Here is a 21,829-nt window from a genome sequence, read left to right on the forward strand (position 1 = left end):
CATATATACTGTGGCAGGGCGGCCCTATTGCACGAAAAACAATGTACCCGTATGTCGTTTCGTGCACGAGTTCTGTTGGCAGTATTTTTTGTTTATAGTGCAAAAAATAAACGCAGAGGTGATCAATTCCTAGTAAAAGAAAACGGGGGGGGGGCAAAAAAAAACGACATCAATTTTGTTTGGGTACAACGTTGCACGCAGTGCCGTATCGCAAACAAATTACCTGATCATTAAGGGGGTAAGATCTTCCAGCCCTAAAGTGGTTAAGCCATGGGCAATGTGCAGTTCAATGAAAACTACACTAAATGTTTGCTGCAATGTGCTGTACTCTCAGTTGCAGACAGAAGGGCCCAAATTATCTTGCAGAGTAGCCAACCATCAGTACATTTACAGACAGTTTGTAAAAATCTGAGCTTTTTACAACTGTCCGTAAATATCAGGGGCTGAAAACGGGTCATCTTGTAAAGCAAGCAAATTACTTTATACACACACTCCCATCTACACCCCCGCAGCGAAGGACAAGAACCACACAAGCACTTTGCCATTCCAGAGTTTAACTGCACAGTTATGATCCACCACTATATATATTGTAAATATCTAAGTTTGGTGGATTTGCCAAGGTTGGATATTATCCAAGCATTACATACCAAATCTCCATGTTTGTTCTGTTGACTTCTGCTGTGGTTAGAGTTGCCACCTCATCCCTTTAAAAAGGAACACATATGAATTACACAGGTTCTGAGGTTAATTTAATGCAGGAAAGGCACCAAATGAGTCTAATTACCTCCTTAATTAGCCACAGAACCTGTGTAATTAATATGTGTTCCTTTTTAAAGGGATGAGGTGGCAACCCTAGCTGTGGTGTGTGATGCCCCCTCATCATTATCATCTCCTGCACTGGAGAAACAAACACAATCTTACTTTCACCTTGTCAACACTACTAATGGGACATATTTCAGTTCCTGTGAAGGAAAACTTGGCCTGTAATGCAATGGCAGTCTGGGATCTGTGGTAATTTTTTATGACCCTTGAAGCATGTACTGAACTGATAAGTGATCCAAAGACACCTCCACCAGTAATGCCGAATGAAAGTTGTCGCTGTACATAATCTTGAACCAGCTTTCATACCAACCAATGCCAGTGACTGTTGCTGTATAATCTGTCAAGGACTATCCCATTGGTCACTGACCATCACGCCAGCTACTGTCACTGTATATAATCACACCAAATTGTTTTACATCTCAAAGACTATGCTTGTTTGGGGACAGTCTGCTCATCACAGGGATACCTTTTAAGAGCATTACACAGCCTAATGACAATTTGTAAAGTAGAACTTTAGTCAGAAAATTTTATCCCGCTAGATCACTTCAGGCAGCCCCTGCCCCTTTTGCAGGTATAGCTATGTAAAACAGTAAAAATGAGCGCTTATACGGTTTAATATCCAGCAATACACAGTCTCACCCTGCTCTGCACATGCTCAGTTGCGCTTTATTTTCGGCATTGGGCCAAAAATCAGAGCCACTAGAGGCCGATCTGCTGACAGCCTATTTTCTGCTGTTCAGGGGGTCTGGGCTTCAGCAAAATGGCAGCCTCCAGCAAGAAAAAAAAAAGTAGAAACGCTGGAGGCAAATCACAGCATACACCAGGTTTGGTAGTATAATTAACATGGAATGAATGTTCCTTACAATTTTTTTTTTTATATCAAATGGGTAAATTTTAACTTTAAAGTGGTACTAAAGGTTTGATAAAAAACAAACAAAAAATAAAAAATTCATCATGTCATACTTACCTCCACTGTGCAGTTTGTTTTGGGTGGCCCCGATTCTGCTGTTCTGGGGTCCCTCGGCAGCTGTCTCAGCTCCTCCCCGCCTCAGATAACCTCCTCTAGGAAGCGCTCTCCCAAGGTGGTTACCTTGCGGGCTCAATCAAATCCAATGATGCAGGCGCCGGGAGGCTGGGCTGAGTCCTGCAATTGGACGCCAAATGCAGCACCCAGCCCGCCTGCATCATTGGGTTTGATTGACAGCAGCGCAAGCTAATGGCTGCGCTATCAATCCAATGAAGAGCCAAAAAGCCAAAGCAGTGATCGAGTGTGTTCGCGACGCGGGACTTCCCAGGGCTCAGGTAAGTAAAACAGGGGGCTGGTAACCATCGGATGTTTTTTCACACTAATGCATAGGATGCATTAAGGTGGAAAAAAAAAACACCTTTACAACCCCTTCAAGTTCATTCAACACATAATAGAGTTACCTGATCAGGATTATTTTTTCTGTACCCAATGTTATGCCTTCTAAGAAGTCACAAGTCTTAGAGCCGGTTCACACTCCCGCGGCACAGCTTCGGGGGCGACTCTGCAAGTCGTCCTGAGGACGACTTGAGGCGACGAGCAAAACGATTTCTGTATAGAAGTCAATGCAGGTCGCCCCGAGCCGCCCCAAAGTCGTGCAGGAACCTTTTTCTAAGTCGGAGCGACTTGCGTCGCTCCTTTTAGAACGGTTCCATTGCATTGAATGGGACGGGACTCGTCAGGTGGCTGAGCCGCCTGACGTGTCGCCCCAGTGTGAACCGGGTCTAAGAGGACATGTACTGAACATCTACTTGATGGCAATTTCAAGACATGCAGAATTTAGGAGTGCTTTTTCCTTTATAATGTTCCATCCATATTAAGGGGGATTCAAAATTTCATACTTGTTGTCAGGATCCAAGGGGTAAACAGGCAACTGTGAGACAGTTCAGCGGCTTTAGGCTCGGTTCACACTGCTGCGCTGAGAATTTGTTCAGCTTTTTTTGTCCCGTGAGGTGCAAATTTATCGCAAATTTACCATTATTTTACCGCAAGTTTCAGGAGTTAGTCATAGCTGCGATTGATGTTCTAGCCAATGGAATCATAATGTAAAAAAAAAAAAGTGTTAACTTCCTGTGTACTTTCTGGTTATTGTGGAGCGTAGTGTGGTGGAATTCACACATATGTGAACCATCAATGCCATTCCAGAACTATTTACATTGATGTTTATGGAGACTAAATTCGCAACGCAATGCAGTAAACTTGCACAAGACACAGAGGAAGGAAGAGGAATCGTAACGCATGTATGTGAACGACATGTGAAAACAATGACTTTATGGATGACATGCGAATATAGAATGTTTTTGACGCATCACATTTATTATGAACTTGCATCAGTGGGAACAGGGCCTAATGTCAGGAAAAAACTGAAGTCTTCACAGGCAGCTCAAAACAACACAAACGCTTATCAGTCTTTTTAAATAATGCTCGGCCTTCCAGTCACAGCATATATAACATAGCAAAGTCCCAGTTTAGGCACGCTCACCCAGCAGGTTCAAGTCAGTGAGACAAGGCTTCCTTCCATCCAGCATCAAGGTCTCCTCAGCACTGATAGCAAAACAGCCACCTGACCAGCTGCCTAATAAGCAGGCCTGAAAGGGAAGTACTTGTCCTCTTCCATTAACCCTCTCATGACCTAACCCAGGCTGACTCTCTACACAGTCTACTCCAGTGTTTCCCGACTCCAGTCCTCAAGGCACACCAACAGGTCATGTTTTCAGGCTTTCCATTATTTTGCACAGGTGATTTGATCAGTTTCACTGCCCTAGTAATTACCACAGCCGTTTCATCTGAGGGAAATCCTGAAAACATGACCTGTTGGGGCGCCTTGAGGACTGGAGTTGAGAAACCCTGGTCTACTCTACACTGTCTTACCCCACCTTCTCTCGATCATCCTAGGCCTATATTGTAATGATTTGCTATCTGGATTATGTTATGGTTAACATCTATTACACAACACATACATATATACAAAGTAGTATATCCTTTACATCCAATATTTTACATGGAGTTGTTGGTTTGAGGCCTCAGATAATTGATTGCAACTACCAGATGTGGAGATAATATTGTGGATTCACCAGAGCTCCATATTGCAGTTTCTTGTATGAAATAGAAGTGAATAACTGTACAGCAATGTAGAGAACGGAGATTCAAAAAGTACATCTGTACTCTGTGCTTGGCCACAAGATTCTTCAATTATTAATAGCCTCATAAATTTAACAATAAATAATTAAAAAGGCAAAAAGTCTAACTTTGGAATGTCATAAATGACAAGTTAAAACCTCTACTGGATTTTGCTAGTAAAAACTGCTGCTGCTTAACCACTTAAAGCGGGAGTTCACCCATTTATACATTTTTTTTTTTTCTCCCCTTAGCTTCCTGCTCGTTCGGTCTAGGGGAATCGGCTATTTGTATTAAAATATGAGCAGTACTTACCCGTTTTCGAGCTGCATCTTCTTCCGTTGCTTCCGGGTATGGGTCTTCGGGAGCGGGCGTTCCTTCTTGATTGACAGCCTTCCGAGAGGCTTCCGACGGTCGCATCCATCGCGTCACTCGTAGCCGAAAGAAGCCGAACGTCGGTGCGGCTCTATACTGCGCCTGCGCACCGACGTTCGGCTTCTTTCGGAAAATCGTGACGCGATGGATGCGACCGTCGGAAGCCTCTCGGAAGACTGTCAATCAAGAAGGAACGCCCATTCCCGCAGCCCATACCCGGAAGCGACGGAGAGGATGCATCTCGTAAACGGGTAAGTACTGCACATATTTTAAAATAAATAGCCGATTCCCCTAGTAAAAACGAGCAGGAATCTAAGGGGGAAAAGTGCCCTCTAAGGGTGAACCCCCGCCTTAATTACTGGGCACTTAAACCCCCTTCCTGCCCAGACCAATTTTCAGCTTTCAGCGCTGACACATTTTGAATGACAATTGCGCGGTCATACAACACTGTACTCAAATTGTATTTTTATCATTTTTTCCCCACAAATAGAGATTTCTTTTGGTGGTATTTGATCATCTCTGCGATTTTTTTTTTTTGCGCTATAAGCAAAAAAAAGCATCACATTTTGAAAAAAACACAATATTTTTTACTTTTTGATATAATAATATCCCAAATATTTTTTTCCTCGGTTTAGGCCGATACGTATTCTTTAGAAAATAAAAAACGAGCCTTTACAATCACTTTTATCAAGAATCGTTGTATGAATTACAAACTTGTCCATATTTATATATATCTTAAAGCCAGTAGAAGAGCACAGTAAAATATGATTGCTTATCCTCCCTGCTGGAGAAATGATTTAACATTTGTTCAGCTTTAAATTATTTGTAATTATACTGTTGCGCAAGTGCGGTTTTTAATTTATTTTCCCAATATGATTAAATATGTATATTGCTTTAGTAATGCAACAACTACAATAGATAAATGCATACGATGACAAATGAAAATAGGGCAGTGATTTTGCCCAAGGCTATGGGCATGTCAGACGATGGTAATTATCTGTGACTGTGTGACCAGGCAGGGTGGTACTTTATATAGGACAATGTAGAGGTCGCAGATACCCCGTCACATTGTCCCTGTTGTTGCACTAGGATGACTTGAGTCGGCGCATCATATTTGTTGCTTACCAGTCTGTGCGGCACAATTCACAGCCCCCCTCCTCCTTGTGTTTGTCTAGAACAGAACTGTCTCAGCTTGGCACTGAGGGACTCCAATACACAGGAGGTGGGTGCAGGGATTGGCAGAAGAAGCTCATTTAAAGTCACAATCCTTCTTCAAGAGTCTGTCAAGGTCTGTATATGTTTACTGTATTCTTATTATGTCTTTGTTAATATTCTGCAATTTATTTTGGAGTATTCCAAAAACGTTCTTGTTTCATGTTCATGTCCTGTCCATAATTTATTTGCATAAACCTAATAAATATAAAAAAAACATCCAACATCGCAATCGGTTTTAATGCACAATCATAGTATCAGAAGTGGTAGCGATAGTACGGTCATTTATTGTTCAGATTGAGGAGACCCACTCACATCGCAAAATAAAGTTTGTTTGAATCTGCAGATAGTTGCCATTGTTACATTTTTTTACTTTTTATACAGGTATTGCACTTAGTACTTGATACTTGTTATGTCTACAAATATGCTAACATTTAAAAAATCTTAGAAAACCTGTCTTGATGGTGTAAATCTGGACATGACAGGGACTAAAGGCATCTACAAACATATAATGAGGTCAGAAATGTTTAATCTTTGTTTTAACCACATTGGGCCAGATTCACGTATCTTTGTGCGGGCGTAGAGTATCCTATTTACGCTACGCCTCTGCAACTTGGACAGGCAAGTGCAGTATTCACAAAGCACTTGCTCCGTAAGTTGCGGCGGCGTAGCGGAAATTGCCCGGCGTAAGCCCGCCTAATTCAAAATAGGCTGGTGTGTTGTATGTAAATGAATCGTGACCCCACGTAAATGACGCGCCTAACGAACGGCGCATGCACGTGCATGCTCAGTATCAAGTCGAATTTACTCTATAAGATACGCCAGGCCCAATGCCTGTGACGTGAACGTAACCTACACACAGCCCCATTCATTTCTGACTTACGTAAACGACGTAAAAATATACGCTTGCCGACGTCCATACTTTGCATTGGCTGCGCCTCATATAGCAGGGGTAACTTTACGCCGCAAGTATGTTCGTGAATCGGCGTATCTACCAAATTTACATATTCAACGCGTAAATCTACGGAAGCGCCCCTTGCGGCCAGCGTAAATATGCACCCAAGATACGACGGCGTAGGAGACTTACGCCGCTCCTATCTTGCCCAAATCTATGCGTAACTGATTCTAAGAATCAGGCGCATAGATACGACGGCTCACATTCGGACTTACGACGGCGTACGTGGAGATACGCCGTCGTAAGTCCACTGTGAATCTGGCCCATTGAACGCAAGGTACCATTAATTGCATCTAAGCTGATTGGAGCATTGTCAAACATCCTGGACGCTGGATGTTTTTTTTTATATAGTCATGGAGAAATTTGTTGGTACCATAATTATCTCTAAAACAACTAACTTAAATCTAACAAAATAAATGGCATCAGGCATTGTTTATTCCACACGTAATAAAAACAATTAAAACAAATCAGACTTTTACATTTGATTATTTGATTTTTTTTCAAAAGCATACTTAAAATAATAATTAAACAAAAATAAATCACCATGGACAAAAATGATGGAGCCCTTCTCCTAAGCATTTGCTGTGCAATCTTTGTAGGCAAGCACTACAAACAAGCAATTTTTGCAGCTCTCAGTGAGACTTGTGTACTTGCCAATGGGTAGCTTGGTCCACTGTTATTGAGCAAACTGTTCCAGCTGTCTCACATTTCAAGGGTGTCTTCTCCAGACTGCTCGGCTCTTTCCATAGATATTTCATATGATTAAGATCAAGGACCATAGAGGACCACTTGTCCAATGTTTTGTTCCTAGCCATTCTTGGTTGTTTTACCCTGTTGGTGCACCTGTGCTTTCTGGCTTTGGGTAGTACATTGCTTTGAAAGCTTTCATCTGTGAACATAGAGCTGATGTGACGTACCCAAAAAAAAATCCATTTTTTTTTCATCTCTCCAAAGGACCACTGACCTCACCTGTATGCGAAAAATAAAAAAAATTGTTCTGAAGCCGAACTGGTTAACAGTGGAGTTCTCCTTGGTTTTCTTGCTTTGAGCCCACTGTCCCTCAAAAAGACACTGGACACTGGTGTGCTTTTGACCTTTGGGTGTTCAGCTTGTTTTTCTTTGAAAGTTTTCATTGGCTCTTTATTCACCATTTGCACTTCTGTTCACTTGCTGCCATGTCCAGGGTGGTGAGCTACTCTCCCCTGGACCTTAAAATGATTCTAAGGGCAAATTTGTTTTTCTTAAAATTAGATACTTACCTGCTTTGTGCAGCAATGTTGCACAGAGACGGTCCCTTACCCTTTTTTTTGGCTGACTTCCACCAGTACTGTCCTATTCCTCTTCTTGCGAGAGCCCTATAGCAAGCCATGTTCTGTGGGGGCATCCGTTGTGGTGTGCTCCTGAGGCGGCATGTATGCGCTTGTCAATGTCCCCTGATCCCTCCGATAGGATTTGACAGCGGGACTGCAGATGGGGACAGCGGTGCATTGTGAGAGGAGGCAGGCAAATGTTTTTTGGGGGAGGGGGGTTTAGGGTAGGGTGACCAGACATCCCCGGTTTCAGGAGACAGTCCCCGGATTGAGGACACTGTCCTCGGACCAAGTCTGTCCCCGGTTTTGTCCCCGGATTGGATATGAACAGGGGCTGGGGCAATTTCAAAGACAGTCAGTGCAGAATATAAAAAAAAATCAGAATTGTACACTCCCTGCTCCGCTGCTCCTACTAGCTTAGGGGGGTGTATTTTTCCATTATCTGTGCCTCTTTCTGATGATCATGTGCTGGTCGGAGCGGAGGGAATATTTCTTCAGTTTCGGGTGCATGCCCATTCCGCCCCGCTCGCATTTTCTTCTGCCTTGGCTCAAGTCCCGGCCAGCCGCCTGCCTGTTTATCTTATTGCCTTCTCTGGTAGAGTGATCTTCCTCCGCACTCCACCCTGTAGTAGCCGAGGCCTAGAGAGTAAGACTTGACAGGCTGTGAGGCGGGCGGGGGCGGCGACAGGAAGAGAGTCGCTGATTCCCGCTGTGCCGCCCAATAGGCATATTATTTGTTATATATACATATTGTTTCTCGACCATTTTCTATGTACCTTATGTTTTGTTTACATGCTGTCATCTAGTAAGCTTTTGTAGTAATGAACAGTTTTCTGTATTTCTTTTGTCTGATCTATGACACACTTCCTTTCTGTGTAATGCTCCACCCTTCTTCCTGAGTTTGTACTCCCTGTCTAATGGACACAGCTTAACAGGCCTCATGTAACATGGGCACATGTATTCTGCGTAAGTAAGCTACAGACAGTATCATCTTTTGACCGCACAATACTACAACCTGTTCATCTGCTGTGACCTGTCATCTGATGTATTCTGATGTTTTGGATTAAAGCAACTTCTGCGAATAGAATCGGTATTGAGTTCAAGCTATCTGATAAGGATTGTCCTCAGTGATTATATCTGCTTATACAGGCCAGGCATAGAGGTCTCACAAGGTATAAATCGCTTCACAACAATCAGAGTCAGAATAGTGGCCATTACTAGTAAAACAAAAAAAAATATGTCCCCAGATTTCACTTTAAAAATCTGGTCACCGTAGTTTAGGGAGAAGAGCAACTATCTCCTTTGCTTTCTCTGGTCCATATTTAAGTGTTACTAAACCCACAACAGTAAGGCTGGGTTCACACCTGTGCGAATTGGATGCAGGTGGCTGCATCCGATTCGCATAGCAGGAGAATGTGACCGGCTCTCTATGGAGCCGGTTCACATATATGCGGGGCTGCTGAGGAGCGCACTGCACAGAAAAGCTGTGCATCTATAGCTCCATTTCAGGGCCGAATTCAGGCACAGATTCAGCCCTGATTTATCCCTGTACCAAAGAACAGGGGCGCACAGCGTTCTTGTGCGATCCGCAGCCGGTTCCAAGGTGAACTGAGCCTAAAATCAATCTGTATATGCAGTAAAGCATGGTTGTTATACTATGGAACCTAAGGGGTTAATTCACTGCATTGTGTAAAAGTCTGTTTCATCCTGTCATCTCTGATTCCCCCTTTTACTGTCCCCAATCCATATGCTGATAGTACAGAGCACTAGGAGGCACTCTGCACATGCTCAGTTTGGTGTGTATTGCTGGAGAATTTTTTTTTTTTTTTGGGTCGTGCATGTGTTCATCAGAGAGTCAATCAGCACTGTCCAGACAGAGGGTTAGGAGTCATGCAGCCTCATAGGACAGACAGGGGAGGATGAAAACTCATCCTACACTCTTTAACCAGACACTGATAGAAGTCACAAGACTGTTATATACTGCTGATGAGAAAAGGTATTTAGCAGTTTGTATTTACTAAAATAATTGCATTTCGATGTTCTGTGTACTGTGTAAGACTGGATATAGTGAATGCAAAGTCCTAGGTTTAGTCCACACAATGATGGTGCCAAACCACAAAATGACTACTTACCTCCATTTGAATAGGCTGACTGATTATAAGAATGAACATGTGTGAACTTATTACAGAAAACCACTAGTAGTTTGAGGCTGGGTTCACACCTATGCAAATTGGATGCGGCTTATACTGCATCCAATTCGCAGGACATATTAAAATACATTCATTTGAATGAGGCTGGTTCACATGTGCATTGCATTCGCACTATGCATTGCCCAAAAAACATGTGCGTTTTCTGGGCATTGCGGCGCGAATTGCAAGCACATTATCTTCTATGGTCACGCATCTAAATTGCAGATGCTTTTTGTTGTGAACATGAATTCTCTCCCCCTCCTCACTACACATCCCCCTCTCCCTGCTCAGCTGATCCGCAGATACAACGGAGAGGAAGCGCTGAACAGCTGCTTTTTCTCTTCGCACAGAGAAAAGAGCTGAAATTCGTCCAGACTGGTGTGAATCCAGCCTAAAGTATCATTATGGTCCAAATAAATATAATGTTTTCTAGGGGTTCCAACAAATCTGTCCAGGCGTTTTTAGATTATCTCTGTAGAATAATGCCCTGTACACACGATCGGTTCGTCTGATGAAAATGGTCTGATGGACCGTTTTCATCAGACGAACCGATCGTGTGTGGGCCCCATCGTTTTTTTTTCCCCATCGGTGAAAAAAAAATAGAACCTGTTTTAAAATTTTCTGATGGTTAAAAAACCGATAGAAAAAAACGATCGTCTGTGGGAAAATCCATCGGTCAAAAATCCACGCATGCTCAGAATCAAGTCGACCCATGGTCCGAAGCATTAAACTTCATTTTTCTCAGCACGTCGTTGTGTTTTACGTCACCGCGTTGGACACGATCGGATTTTTAACTGATGGTGTGTAGGCAAGACTGATGAAAGTCAGCTTCATCGGATATCTGATGAAAAAATCCATCGGTCCGTTTTCATCGGATGAACCGATCGTGTATACGTGGCATAAGGAATCCTTTATTACTTTTCACACTTTATTCAATGACATAGAATCTAGTCACATTTTGAGAGAAATAAAGCCTTGAATCAATGAACTGTAACGGTAGCAACAAACGTGTTCATGACAAATTTACAGCATCGGCAAATCAGGGGCGTGTGATATCGCTCCTCTAGTCATGTGACAGTGCTTGCGTGTAGTGGCTACCTAGTTGGCCTGAGCTCTGTCATAGGGGAGCAACTCACATGCTCCTCACCCCCAGAACCATTGGATATTTCTTTATCGTACATCACGGGACACAGAGCGGCATTCATTACTATATGGGTTATATGGAGTACCTTCAGGTGTAGACACTGGCAATCTCAAACAGGAAATGCCCCTCCCTATATAACCCCCTCCCATAGGAGGAGTACCTCAGTTTTTCCGCCAGTGTCTTAGGTGTTAGTCATGGTTTAGCTTGCCTCCACATCCTTGGGATTAGGTGAGCTAACCGGTTCTGTCCAAAAAAGCCTCAGCGCTAAAGTGGTCAGTAACCGGACCCCAAACCCTTGGGGTATAGCCCATAATGCTTTTCTTTTTAGAGAGCTGGACCCTGGGCCCAGAACTTAGAAACCTTTGGGTGCCTAATGTTTCTGTTGCCAGAGTGCTATATGGGCCCAGGACAGTGGATCCTTCATAGGAACCCAGGGCCTGAAGGTCTAGACATCCCCACCGAGATGGGGGAAGATTGGGCCTCTTGCTTGGCAAAGTCCTGCGGCATGGAGCAGGTAAGTGAGGGGAAAACTTGCGGAACTTGGTTCTTAGCAGGTTTTTTCTGGGGGGTCACAGGGGACATGCCTAAAGTTATGCACTGCATCTGGCAAACTAGTCACATATCATAAAGATAGGATGGCTCTATATGTATTATTCCCCATAAGATGTGACCTCCCTTGTAGTGTTGGAAAAGCATTGAGTGGGGCCTGTGTTATATAAAAATATATGTGTGTGTCAGAGAGCTGTGCTTACCTGCAAGCCTCCAGGCGATGCTCCATTCAGTCTTCCTCCTCACGGCCTGCAAAGCAGGCAAAACGCTGACCTCCTCATGGCTGCAGTTTGCTGGAGCAGAGAGGTCCCTTCCTCCCAACCCCACCCCCCCCCTGTCGGGAGGGGCATTTCCTGTTTGAGATTGCTGGGGGGGAAGGGCGGGTCAGTGGCTTAAGGAAGGGGCGGCCCTTCCTTGTTTGTTCCATATAGCTCATTCAATACTTTGGAACTGAGGAGGAAAGACCAGAACGGCAAGCACGGGGCGCCGAGGACACACAGTGGCCAGAAAGAATATTGCAGTCTTCAGAAAGACTGTTTTCAAGCCTAGGAATAGGCTGTTTCTTTTCCATCTCATAGTTTTTCTTGCAATACTACTCAGGGGGACAGAATGTTTTTTCTTTCCTAGATTTGAAAAAAAAAAAAAAAAAAAAGATTTTTTTTTTGAAAAAAAAAAAAAAAAAAAAAAAAAAAAAGAGAAGTGTCATCTAGGGGAGAGGAAGCATTTTTTATCCCCCAAACAGGTGTTTGGGCATTTAACTATTTATAAGTCCCAGGTACCAATAAGTAGCAGGTGTACCTCGGTATTGTACCATGGCATCAAAAAACAAGGGTACAAGAGGTGGGGATTCCCCCAGAGAGTCTGAGGTCTCGGACAATGCTATGCCGCTGCTTTCCCCACAGGGAGCCTTGGGGCCATCGGGATCTGGGGCTGGAGCTGACGCGGGTCAGTCCAACCCTAAGATGGTCACGGAGGAGGTATTACTCACCTCTTTAAAAGAGATGCAGAAAAGCATGGGTAAAATGATAGCCGCAGCTATGCGGGGCAGTAAGCGGAATAGATCTCCGTCGCCCGAGCGCGGACCCTCAGAAGAGGAGGTCCTTTCCTCAGGGGAATTGGACGACCTCTTGGACAAGGACCAAGTAGGTTCAGGGATCGAAGATCCGGATACAGAGGAGTCTGGGGCAGTCTCCCTGAGGGAGAGCTGGTGGATTCAAGGATTGTCGGACTTGGTCCATAGGGCATTCAACTTGCCAGTACCAGATCTCCAGGTATCGACGGTTTCAGCTTTGGGTTCACTGAGGGCGCCTCAAAGCAATGCTGTGTTTCCGATCCATCCTCTATTAGAGGGAGTTTTGTTCCAAGATTGGAACAAGCCAGATAAGATCTTCTTACCACCTAAGAAGTTCTCTGTCCTATATCCTATGGAAGAAAAATTTTCCAAAAGATGGGCTACTCCTGCAGTGGACGCAGCCATCTCATGTGTTAACAAATCGTTAACATGCCCTGTAGAAAACATACAGGTGTTCAAGGATCCAGTTGATAAGCGCTTGGAAGCACTACTTAAGAACTCCTTCACTACTGCAGGGGCAGTAGTACAGCCAGCTGTGGCTGCGATTGGGGTCGCTCAAGCATTATCGGATCAATTTAAGCAGATGCTTAAACTTATTCCTGCCCAGCAGGCAGAAGAATTTTCGGATGTCCCTAAGGCCATATGTTTTACGGTAGACGCAATCAAGGATTCTATCCAGCAAGCGTCACGTTTATCGTTATCCCTTATCCATATGAGAAGACTCTTATGGTTAAAAAGCTGGGAGGCTGAGCCCCCATGCAAGAAGCTCCTGGTAGGGTTCCCCTTCCATGGAGGACGACTCTTCGGAGAAGACCTAGATAAATACATTCAGACCATTTCAAACGGCAAGAGTACTCTCTTGCCAACTAAGAAGAAGGTTCAGGGGCCTGCGTTTAAACGACAGTATTCCCCTGGGCAGGGGCCCTCTAATGCCAAGCAGTATCGACGGCCTCCTGCAAAAGCAAACTTCGGCTTCAACAGCAAATCACAAGGACAGGCTGTTAGAGGCAAAAGGCAGTGGTTTCGCAAACCAGCAAAACCAGCCCCCAAGCCAACCTTATGAAGGGGCGCCCCCACCCACGAAGGTGGGGGGAAGGCTGCGACTCTTTTCAGAGATTTGGGAAGCCAGCATTCCCGACGAGTGGGTACGGTCTTCCGTGGCCACAGGCTACAAATTAGATTTCCTAAGGTTTCCTCCTCCTCATTTCCAGGAGTCGAGGATTCCAAACGATCCGCCTCGGATTCCGGCCAGCCTGGAACAGGGGCTGGGTTTCTACTCCAACCTATTCATCATCCCCAATGGAGATGTCAGGCCAATTTTGGACCTAAAGATGGTAAATGCATATCTAAAGATCCGCTCATTTCGGATGGAATCCGTGCGGTCAGCAGCTGCCACACTCCAGAAGGACGACTTCATGGCGTCCATAGACATAAAGGATGCCTACCTTCATGTTCCAATTTATCAGCCACATCAAAGATATCTACGCTTCATGGTGGCTTCGCGTCACTTCCAATTCGTGGCGCTTCCCTTCGGGTTGGCTACGGCCCCCCGGGTGTTCACGAAGGTCCTAGCTCCGATCCTAGCCAAGCTAAGGATCCAAGGGGTCACGATCCTAGCATACCTGGACGACCTCCTAGTCATAGACCACTCGTCTCCCGGCTTGGAGCGAGCAGTGGCCCTCACGGTCCAATACCTCGAGAGGTTCGGCTGGGTCCTAAATCGAGAAAAGTCAGCTTTCCAGCCCACAAGGCAGTTGGAATATCTCGGCATGAGATTAGACACAGAACAACAAGGAGTGTTCCTACCTCTGAGGAAGGTAAAAGCCATCAAGGAATTAATCCTACTGGTTCTAAGCAAGAAAGAACCGACTATTCGCCTATGTATGAGGTTACTAGGCAAGATGGTGGCCACATTCGAGGCGGTACCATACGCCCAGAGCCACACTCGCATCCTACAGGCAGCCATCCTGTCAGCATGGAGCAGAAGGCCACAGGCCTTGGATATCCCGTTGCCGCTCTCATCAAGAGTCCGACAAAGTCTGTGTTGGTGGTTAGACCCTCAGAATCTACTGAAAGGGAAGTCTTTCAGCCCAGTGGCTTGAAAGATAGTGACCACAGACGCCAGCCTGACGGGCTGGGGAGCAATTTTGGATGGTTGCACTCGCCAAGGTACTTGGGCAAAGCCAGAGAAGCAGTTGCCCATCAACATCTTGGAGCTCAGAGCTGCTCGACTAGCCCTCAGGGCTTGGACGTCAAAATTGCAGGGGTTCCCGGTGAGAATTCAATCAGACAATGCCACGGCCGTGGCATACATAAATCACCAAGGGGGAACCAGGAGTCAAGCCGCTCAGAGAGAGGTGAGCTTGATTCTCCTATGGGCAGAGGCTCATGTGCCCTGCATATCGGCAATATTCATTCCAGGAGTGGACAACTTTCAGGCGGACTTCTTAAGCCGCCAGACTCTATGGCCGGGGGAATGGTCTCTGCATCCACAAGTCTTTCAAGCACTCTGCCAAAGATGGGGAGTGCCGGACGTGGATATCATGGCATCGAGACTCAACAAGAAACTAGACAGGTTCATATCCCGCTCAAGGGATCCGATGGCCTGCGGAACCGATGCGTTGGTTTGCCCTTGGCATCAGTTCAAACTTCTTTATGCGTTTCCCCCGCTCCAGTTACTACCCCGCCTGCTGCGCAGGATCCGGGTGGAGCACATACCAGTCATCCTGGTAGCTCCAGCATGGCCCAGAAGGGCATGGTACTCACTAATCTTAAGGATGGTAGTGGGAGACCCTTGGACTCTTCCTCTACGGCCAGACCTGCTATCGCAAGGTCCGATCCTCCACCCTGCCTTACGGCATCTAAATTTGACGGCCTGGAAGCTGAATCCCTGATTCTCAGGGGTAGAGGTCTGTCTCAGAAAGTAATCTCTACCCTAATCAGAGCCAGGAAACCGGTCTCTAGGGTGATTTATTACAGGGTCTGGAAGGCCTATGTAGGCTGGTGTGAGTCCAAGCGATGGCTTTCTCGCAAATTTACCATCGATAGAGTATTAAGTTTTCTCCAGCTAGGAGTGGATAAAGGATTGGCATTAAGCACAATCAAAGGACAGATTTCTGCTCTGTCAGTGTGGTTTCAGCGGCCGCTGGCCACCCACTCGCTGGTTAAGACCTTCCTTCAAGGGGTCTTACGTATTAGACCTCCAGTTAAATCCCCGCTTTGTCCGTGGGATTTAAATCTTGTTCTGTCAAGTTTACAGAAACAACCGTTTGAGCCGTTGGCTGATATTCCTTTGGTTCTACTGACAAGGAAGTTAGTATTTTTGGTTGCCATAGTTTCCGCAAGAAGAGTTTCGGAGCTGGCGGCCTTATCCTGTAAGGAACCATATCTTGTTTTTCATAAGGACAGGGTCGTTCTCCGCCCTCATCCTTCCTTCCTACCGAAGGTCATATCCAGTTTTCATTTGAACCAGGATTTGGTATTACCATCCTTCTTCCCTAAACCTACTTCCAGAAAGGAAGGGTTGCTGCATACCTTGGATATTGTCAGGGCCATGAAGGCCTATCTTAAAGCTACAAAGAAGATCCGGAAAACAGATGTGCTGTTCATTCTACCGGATGGGCCCAAGAAGGGGCAGGCAGCTGCAAAGTCCACCATTTCTAGGTGGATTAAGCAATTAATCACTCAGGCCTACGGCTTGAAAGGGTTGCCTCCTCCAGTATCATTAAAGGCTCATTCTACTAGAGCCATGGGCGCCTCCTGGGCAGCACACCACCAGATCTCTATGGCTCAAGTTTGCAAGGCGGCAACCTGGTCTTCTGTCCACACGTTTACAAAATTCTACAAGTTGGACGTAAGAAGGAATACTGATACTGCCTTCGGGCAGGCAGTGCTGCAGGCTGCAGTTTGAGACCCTCGGATTCCGGGGGCTCCTCTTTTTTGAGTTAAATTTAAAATTTAAAAATTATTTTTCTCAACTAAGTTGGATTTATTATGATTTGAGTATATCTCTAAATTAAATCCTTTTGTCTTGGAGATGTTCTCCCTCCCCTCATTGTAAGCATTGCTTTGGGACATCCCATATAGTAATGAATGCCGCTCTGTGTCCCGTGATGTACGATAAAGAAAAAGAGATTTTTAATACAGCTTACCTGTAAAATCTTTTTCTTGGAGTACATCACGGGACACAGAGCTCCCACCCCTCTTTTTTGAGGACCATTTTGGGAGGCATACTGCTTGCTACAAAACTGAGGTACTCCTCCTATGGGAGGGGGTTATATAGGGAGGGGCATTTCCTGTTTGAGATTGCCAGTGTCTACACCTGAAGGTACTCCATATAACCCATATAGTAATGAATGCCGCTCTGTGTCCCGTGATGTACTCCAAGAAAAAGATTTTACAGGTAAGCTGTATTAAAAATCTCTTTTTTTGCCACCTGCAGCACGTTTTTTTTTTTCGTTCAACCCAGCAGAACTGAACGAAAAAGCTCAGGAGGAGCCGATGTACTAACTATCCGACGTTCTTACAGTACAGCAATCTCCCCTGCTGTTCTATTTTGTTCTGATCGGAGGACAGCCAGAACACTGGGGTCGGTGCTCTCAGCCATTGGCTGAGAGTGTTGATCGGGAGTCGATCGGCAAACCTTTTACGGTCATGCCTTTTTGACAGAAGTCGGCCGAACGGCTGGCTTCTGTTGGACCAACTGCAGTACACACAGGCCGAATGTCACCCGGTGTACTAGACTTAGAGTCGGTTCACACTAGGGTGACACGACTTCCAGCGCGACTTTCAGAGGCGACTCCGACACGACTTGAGCATGAACCACAGGGCGATCTGGGGCGATTTACAACACGACTTGAAGTCGTCTCCAGGACAGGAGACTTTCCAGTGGCCAATCAAACAACAATCAGCTCTGGGAGAGGGAGGGGGGCAGGAGAGGTTTGCCTGAGAAATGTATGTTATCTTCCTGGAAAGTCGCTTCAGTTAAGACAGTGATCCGACTTCTGAGGCGACTTCCATTGAAATCAATGGGTACAAATCGCCTACAAGTCGGATTGAAGTAGTACAGGAACCTTTTCTGAAGTCGGGTCGCCTTGAGTCGTGTGTATTAACACCGCTCCCATTCACTTCCATTGTTTTTCTCTACAGCGCAACTTGGGACGACTTGAGGCGACATGAAGTCAGATTGCAAGTCGCCCCAGTGTGAACCGGCTCTAAAGGCTTTTAAAGGTGTTTTTTGTATTGAAAATATTTAAATAAAAATTATGCCAGCAATATGTAAAAATGTGTTGTCTGGAAGAATTTGTAGCTTTGGGGTACCTAGCTTATTTTTCTTCTCATCTCAGTTATTTGACATCAGATATTCTGCTGCAATTTACAGAACCACAGCCATTTATATTAGTGCTTGAACCATTGAATTTCGAATCCCCCTACCACAGTAATACACGTGCACACTCTCGCACGCACGCACGCACAAACCTTTCAGGAACAAGCCAATTACTGTTGCTGCATGTTTTGAATTGTGGAAGGAAGTTATTAGAGTACCGAGAGGAAACTCCTGAAACAACAAGGAGAACGTATACACTACTATACTGTAGATAGGGCCATGGTTGAACAGTCATGTTTGTCTGTCAGCTTACCTCTCCATGTGCTCAGATTAAGAGACCAGCCACTCTCACCTGGCTGCTTAAGTAATCTCTCCTCTAAGCATGGCTCCATCCCAGGACCTATAAGAAAACTCTATATTAACCTGTGCACTGCAAGCCAGCTGTGCTGATCAATTTTGTGTGTTTTGGCTCCTGTGTGCTCATTGCTTTGTGTCCTACGGCTGATCCTGTTTACCGACTTTGGCTTTTTCTTGACTGTCCTCGTTTGCTTCATACCCCGACCTTTGGCGTTTTCTTTGACTATCCCTATCTGCTTGTTGCCCTGACCTTTTGGATAATCTCCTGACTATCCTTGTTGTTCCAGGCTGCTGCTTTCTTCCTCTTTCTCCTCTAGTCTACTGTGAGCGTGAGCTGGGAGACCCTGGGGGCCGCTACCTGGAGCCAGTTGCAGCACAGTCCATCCTCACCACTAGGGGAACACCTGCTGGCTCTTAGACTCCGCGCCCTGTGGAATCTATGCTCTAGCTCCCAGTGGTATCTGTGTTGGTGAGACCTGCCTACCTGAACCTCCCAGAGTTCCATCCGCAGCCGTCAGTCCTAGGGTCCACTACGTTAGCGGTGCACTCCGGACTCCTACGGAATGCATCTGTCACCTGTACTCAGGTGACCTGACACTAGTGCTCATAGTTCCTGCGGTCATAACTTATAGGCTGTGTCTTTCTTGGGTAATTGTTTGGTTAACACACTGCTATGAAAAGATAAAAGCAATCTACAGAGGACATCATCTAGTTACTGGGCAGAACCTAAGGAGTATGAGTCGTGAACATGGATGGATTACACATCACTACACATTCTAATCTATTTTACACCCAGCACAGGCAAGTTTTATTAGGACGAGCACTCGTCTAAGATCCTTGTTTTATTGCCTATAATAACCATCATTATAGGTTAATTTTACAAGTAAAAATAACATTTTATGCACAAGTTGGGTGGGTTTGTAAATCTCTCAATAAAATGTTTTTTCTTTTAGAACTTTTAATAGGGATATGATTTCCAGACTCTGTTAAAACTAGATACAAATTGATGTTTACCCTTCTGATATTCTTAAAGTGGAGGTTCACCCGAAAAGTTAATTTTTAACCTTAGATTGATGCTCATTTTGTCAAGGGGAATCGGGTAGTTTTTTTTAAATCTAAGCAGTACTTATCGTTTTAGAGAGCGATCTTCTCCGCCGTTTCCGGGTATGGGCTGCGGGACTGGGCGTTTCTATTTGATTGACAGGCTTCCGACGGTCGCATCTATCGCGTCACGATTTTCCGAACGTCGGTGCGCAGGCGCCGTATAGAGCCGCACCGACGTTCGGCTTCTTTCGGCTACTCGTGACGCGATGTATGCGACCCTCGGAAGCCTGTCGGAAGCCTGTCAATCAAATTGGAACGCCCAGTCCCGAAGACCATACCCGGAAGCGGCGGAGAAGATCGCTCTCTAAAACGGTAAGTACGGCTTTGATTTTAAAAAAAACTACCCGCTCCCCTTGACAAAATGAGCCTCAATCTAATGTTAAAAAATTTTTTTCGGATGAACTCCCGCTTTAAAGGGATTAAAGGCTCTTTTAAAAATAACAAACATGTTATACTTGCCTCCTCTGTGCAGTTGGATGTGCACAGAGTGGCTTGGATCCTCCTCTTCTCGGGTCCCTCTTCTGCTCTCCTGGCCCCTCCCTCTGGTGAGTGCCCCTGAGCCAGCAGCTTGCAGTCTTCAAAGTCAAAACAATCCCATGTGCAAATCATTTTCACCAAAAAGATAGACGCCTGTCCATCCCCTACAATTCATTATTGGTTGCTCAAGTAATGGATAGCCTTGGTATCCAAAAGGCAGATGTGGGAGGGGCTTTAAGTTCAAACAAACGTTTAATATATTGCAGCTTGCCAAGCCCTAAATGTGGTGACTGCATTCATTTTTGTTTATAGGCTTTTTTTTCTATTTTCACATGTTGATCCAGCTAGTAACACACTTCCTGTCTTGGAGTGTCTCCACTCTGGTTGGAGGAACAACAGAGACAGAGCAGCATTATTAATCTGGGGAGAGGGTAGTGTTAGATGCAATAGCAGAGTGGGATGAACTTTACTAACCATTTTAAAGGCTAAGGTCACCTTTTTTGTTTCTAAATTCCAGCTTCCCTATGTACCAATATAGCATTAATGTACTTATTTTTTTAAAAAAAAAACAGTTTTTGATTAATTCTACACATGCCTACCTCACTCTCTTCATGGCTGCTTAAACACACTACTTGATTACTTCTGCCTTACTTCCTGGACAGACTTTCGGTCATCAGGAAGGAATTGACCAGCTGATCTCATTAGCACACGCCCTGTATCATCTACCCCCAGCTGGTCAATGCCTTCCTGTGCCATGACCTAAAGTCTGTCTAGGAAGTAAGGCAGAAGTAATCAAGCAATGTGTTTAACCACTTCAATACCAGGCACTTACCCCCCATCCTGCCCAAGCCAATTTTTAGCTTTCTGCGCTGTCGCTGTTTAAATGACAATTGCGCGGTCATGCTACACTGTACCCAAACAGAATTTTTATCATTTTGTTCCCACAAATAGAGCTTTCTTTCGGAGGTATTTGATCACCTCTGCGGTTTTTATTTGCTATACAAATAAAAAAAACGAACATTTTGAAAAAAAAAATTAAAAATTTGCATTTGTTTCTGTTATAAAATTTTGTAAATAAGTACGTTTTCTCCTTCATTGATGGGCACTGATAAGGCGGCACTGACGGGCACTGATAAGGTGGCACCAATGAGCGGGCACTGATGGGCACTGATATGCAGCACTGATGGGCACTGGTAGGCAGCACTGATGGGTGGCACTGATATGCAGCACTGATGGGCACTCATGGACGGCACTGGTGGGCACTGATGGGTACTGATAGATGACACTTATAGGCACTGAAAGGCTGCAAAGATGGATACTTATTGGTGGCACTGATAGGCGGCAGCTGGGAACTGAGAGGCGGCACTGCTGTGCACTGATACGCGGCACTGATGGGCATTCCTGGTGGCACTGGCAGTGGTAGGCATTGTGGGTGGGCACTGATTGGCAGCTGCCTGGGCATTGATTGGCAGGTGCCTGGCCACAGATTTGCATTTCCCTGGTGGTCTAGGGTGGGCATACCCGGTGGTCCAGTGTGGATGGCCATGCTGGTGATCCTGGGCAGCATCCTGGTAATCATGGGCGGGATCCGAGGGGGGGCTGCTCTGATAAACTGTCAGCACAGACCCCCCCTGTCAGGAGAGCAGCCAATCGGCTCTCCTCTACTCGCGTCTGTCTACTCGCGGCTCTTCCTGTTTACATTGTGATCAGCCGTGATTGGACACGGCTGATCATGTGGTAAAGAGCTTCCGTCGAAGGCTCTTTACCAAGATCGGTGTAGTGGTGTGTCAGACTG

The 21,829-nt window shown here is 45.3% G+C and overlaps 1 protein-coding gene and 1 long non-coding RNA gene across 4 annotated transcripts in view; one reads left to right on the forward strand and one right to left on the reverse strand.

Moving 5' to 3' along the window:
• Positions 1-3,431, reverse strand: part of LOC120940967 — a 43,220-nt gene extending 39,789 nt beyond the window's left edge. Inside the window, exon 1 of one of the 2 annotated variants that reach the window (XR_005749494.1) lies at positions 3,330-3,431. This is a non-coding gene — a long non-coding RNA (uncharacterized LOC120940967). Of the gene's footprint in view, positions 1-647; positions 686-3,329 lie in introns of those variants that run through there. The other variant, XR_005749495.1, reaches the window with a different exon arrangement.
• Positions 1-21,829, forward strand: part of MAPRE2 (microtubule associated protein RP/EB family member 2) — a 246,302-nt gene that overhangs the window by 12,180 nt on the left and 212,293 nt on the right. For both annotated transcript variants that reach the window (XM_040354164.1, XM_040354165.1), the window contains exon 2: positions 5,515-5,627. The gene's annotated coding sequence lies outside the window, so the exon portion shown is untranslated. The remainder of the gene's footprint in view (positions 1-5,514; positions 5,628-21,829) is intronic.

The sequence above is a fragment of the Rana temporaria genome, chromosome 5 (genome assembly GCF_905171775.1).
Source record: "Rana temporaria chromosome 5, aRanTem1.1, whole genome shotgun sequence".
NCBI classification, from domain to species: Eukaryota; Metazoa; Chordata; class Amphibia; order Anura; family Ranidae; genus Rana; species Rana temporaria.